Genomic DNA, 4,512 nt, shown 5'->3' with positions numbered 1-4,512 from the left:
ATGGAAGAGCCATGACTTAACTGAATGGCCCAACAGCCTTGGGGGGCTGAGTGGCTTCCTCCTGTCCCCATGCCGCCCTTTTCCAGGTTTATTCAATAAATTGAGACGCTTAAAGGAACTGTTGGCAGGTCTTTGAATTTGCTGCCCAATAAATACTTTCTCAATTCTACGACCAACTGCCCACATTATTTTTTTTTAATTGACTTTAATACGGCTTGAGTTCTGGTCACTTGGACACTGCTGGATAGAGTCAGCAGACTGCAGGCGGGGGAAGGGAAGACCATAGGGAGCGATATGCAGAGAAAAAGAAGCAAAGTGATAAAGAGATTAGGATAAAAATGGAGGATCGGATAAATTAGGAGAAGCTGTTTACGCAGGCAAGGGATGCAGATGTAAGGTAATTAACAGAAGAATCTGAGGGGAGACGAGGAGAGATGTTTTACACAATGAGTTGGGATCGGGAATGTGCTGCCCGAAAGAGTGGTGGAAGCAGATCCAATGGTAACTTTCAAAAGAGAATCAGATGAAAGCTTGAAAAGGTAAAATTTGCAGCATTACGGGGAAAGAGGAAGGAGAGTGGGATTAATTGGATGGCACAACCTTAGAGTTGGCACCGTGGGCCGAATGGCCTCCTTCGGTGCTGGAAGTTCTATGACCCTAGGAGGGATAGAGTCAGGATTGGATCAAAGAGGTAGGATATTTCCCAGGAAGAGCAGCTTTGTGAGGCCTCGTCCAATCCTGGACTCTGATGGTCCAACACTAAGTTAAAATGCTCAGACAGCCGGTGCAGACACGATGGGCTGAATGGCCTCCTTCTAGACCGTAACAATTCTGTGATTCTGTGAAGGGGTTGCCTCTTACCCCAGGCCACACATTCTGCTGGGAAGTTCAGGAAGCTAGGTATAAACTCGTGCAGTCCTGGTGCAGCGTAACATATAAGGCAGAAATCCCTGACTATAGTCAGACAAGTCTCACTTACCCCAGCGGTGCTGTCTTCCTACCCCATCAACTACTCTGCAGCAGCTGCAGGAAGTGCCTGAGTTGGGAGCAGCAGTTTCTAATTATTTCTAATTTACCTTTAACCATAGGAGTTTCCCATCTTGTCTTCATTCATGCCCTTCCCCCCGCCTGCAGTGGGCTAAATTGTCAACTTGCCACCTGGACATAAGATCTGAAGCTCCAACATAAATGCTTAATGGTGGGCAGTATCCATGTTGGGCAGACAATCCACATGCCAGTTCCCTGAAAATCTACCCATTGATGCTGGTGGTTATGAATGCGTTGGCAGTTATTACTTTAATGTGTGAGGTCAGTAGAGCCATTTTTTTCAGATTTTGCAGTCAGCCATCAAGGAATAGTGCCCGCAGTTCATCATGCTTAAAGCTACCCACAGACTTTTCCTGGGCGTTTAAGTGGCAATTTGCTGTCTTCAGGTGCCTGGTCCAGCATAGCACCACTATGGGGAATCTGTGGCATGTGCGAGCAGAGCAAGCACCAGCATTTCTCCTCAGCCAATCACATTGAAGAATCCTCATTGAGACATGCAGAGTTTAAACCAGGAAGTAAAATTAGAATATTTCACTCATTGTATCATCAAGTAGATACAGCGAATAAAGAGAAGGGCTGAAAAAATTGAATTAACAGAGAGGGATAGAATAGACAGAAGAGAAAAGTAAAAAGAAATCACTAACAATAACTAAATTCAGATGGAATAAAATTCCATGCTTGTAAAATTAAATTTTCAGTGCCAGGGACGTTATTTGGCAGGAATTACAGCTTGCCATGCCATTAATTCACTTGTGTCCGAATCCATAAGCCGCTATTTTTTCTGGTGTGTTTGGCAGATATAAGTACTGCCCATACATGTAATTTAATACCAGTCTCTTGCTGATGGATTGTTGCAGCCTCTGGATGAGCAGGGTAGCTCAAACAGCAATTTCCAGATTTCCGCATTTAATTGTATGAGTGCGGGCTACAGAGTTACTTTCTGATGGTGTATGCTGATAGCCTCACCATTATTCCCAATGCAAAACCCAGGCCATTGTGCCGCTGCCTGTCCTTCCTTTCAGTTCGATACTTATAAAATATCTTATGATAGATGGCATCCCACAGCAAAAGAGAGAAAAACTAGAAGTTAGAGAGAACGAGAAATTGAGAGGTTGAATGATAACAGAGTTGGTATGAATTGTAAATTTGAACAGCAGGCAAGAAGCAGTTAATAGCGTCTCGCCCGGCTGCTTCACACCTTGCCACTTTCTGCTTTCATTCTCATTTCCTCTTTCTTGACGGGTGGGGGTGATTTTAAGGTCACCCTGCCTAATTTTACCTGCCCATTGACTGCAACGCAGAATAAAATTGAATGAGATGTTCTTCTTTCCACAGTGGGCAAGAGTGTTGAGCGAGGTGTAAAACGGGCAGTCCATTCGCTATCACTCACCTGTCATCTGGCAGTAAAAGCAATTAGCTCTGCGTGACACAGAGCGGAAGTGGGGGAGAGAGACACAGAGAAAGGAAGTGAGAAAGAAAATTAGAAAGCGAGAGTTGGTAACCAGAGAGCACAGATTTAAGGTGATTGAAAAAGAAGCAGAGGCAACATGGGCAACATTTCTTTCACACAGTGAGTTGTTGTGATTTGGAATGCGCTGCCTGAAGGCTGAGTTTGCTGTCAACGCCGTGCATGCACAGTTGTAACCGTGGCCACCATCTTTATTGGGGGTAATGTACAGCAGGGCGTGTACATGGCCACCATCTTTTTAGGGGGCAATGTGCAGCAGGGCGCATGTATGGCCACTATCTTTGTAGGGGGAAATGTGCAGCAGGACACAGGTATGGCCTCCCATCTTTGTAGGGGGCAATGTGCAGCAGGGCACATGTAGGGCCACCCATCTTTGTAAGGGGCAATGTGCAGCAGGGCACACGTATGGCCACCCATCTTTGTAGGGGGCAATGTGCTGCAGGGCACATGTATGGCCACCATCTTTGTAGGGGGTAATGTGCAGCAGGGCACATGTATGGCCACCATCTTTATAGGGGGCAATGTGCAGCAGGGCGCATGTATGGCCACCATCTTTATAGGGGGCGATGTGCAGCGGGGCACATGTGCAATCATCACAACCTGGAATTGCAAATATTACAGTGCTGGCAGGCGTTCAAGTGAATACATTTTACTAAAGGGAAGTAGTCTCTTTATAATGTTCGCAATTGCAGCCTCCCTGCAGTTTCTGAATCTGCCGCCCTGGAGCCTGTTCCCCTTAAACCGGGTCTGTCACTGGAAAGAAGCCGCAGGGCTGCAAACAGAATTGCAGCCATCACCGGGTGGCTCAGAAGCCTCCTCTCCCTCCTCATCCCAATCCCTGGAAACTGCGGGGAGGCCGGGCCCCGACTGCATGCCCACCACCGGGCTCAAAAACTGGGTGAATGGTTTCAGGATCCAAGATCCAACCGGCACTGTGTCCCCTGCAAATTACGTCATTGGCTACAGCGCAGGGGTGGAGAAATGCACATGTTCAGTCAGGCATTGGCGACCATCTTGTATGGGCCATCTTGCATTGGCAGGAGACACAATGCTGCCTGAAAAGATAGGAGAAGCAGACTTAATAGTAACTTTCGAAAGAGAATTGGGACTTGAAAAGAGGAAAGAATTTACAGGGCTATAAGGATAATGGGACTAATTGGATGGCTCTACCAAAGGGCCAGCACAGGCATGATGGCCCGAGTGGCCCTTCTTCTTGTGCTGTGTCACACTATAAGTCATTCTGAGAGAGACAGGGTGGAGAATCACAGAATCACAGAATCACACAATGCAGAAGAAGCCCTTCAGCCCATCGAGTCTTCACCGACATGTGAGAAACACCTGACCTACCGACCTAATCGCATTTACCAGCACTTGGCCCATAGCCTTGAATGTTATGATGTGCCAAGTGCTCATTCAGCGTGGATGTGAGGCAACCTGCCTCCACCACCCTCCCAGGCAGTGCATTCCAGACCGTCACCACCCTCTGGGTAAAAAAGTTTTTCCTCACATCCCCCCTAAACCTCCTGCCCCTCACATTGAACTTATGTCCCCTTGTGACTGACCCTTCAACTAAGGGGAACAGCTGCTCCCTATCCACCCTGTCCATGCCCCTCATAATCCTGTACACCTCGATCAGGTCACCCCTCAGTCTTCTCTGCTCCAACGAAAATAACCCAAGTCTATCCAACCTCTCCTCATAACTTAAATGTTTCATCCCAGGCAACATCCTGGTGAATCTCCTCTGCACCCCCTCCAGTGCAATCACATCCTTCCTACAATGTGGTGACCAGAACTGCACACTGTACTCCAGCTGTGGCCTCACCAAGGCTCTATACAACTCCAACATGACTCCCCTACTTTTGTAATCTATGCCTCGATTGATAAAGGGAAGTGTCCCATATGCCTTTTTTACCACCCCACTAACATGCCCCTCCGCCTTCAGAGATCTATGGACACACACGCCAAGGTCCCTTTGTTCCTCAGAACTTCCTAGTGTC

This window comes from Cetorhinus maximus, chromosome 21, assembly GCF_964194155.1.
Source record: "Cetorhinus maximus chromosome 21, sCetMax3.hap1.1, whole genome shotgun sequence".
In the NCBI taxonomy this organism is placed as follows: Eukaryota; Metazoa; Chordata; class Chondrichthyes; order Lamniformes; family Cetorhinidae; genus Cetorhinus; species Cetorhinus maximus.
This window is presented reverse-complemented; position numbering follows the sequence as displayed.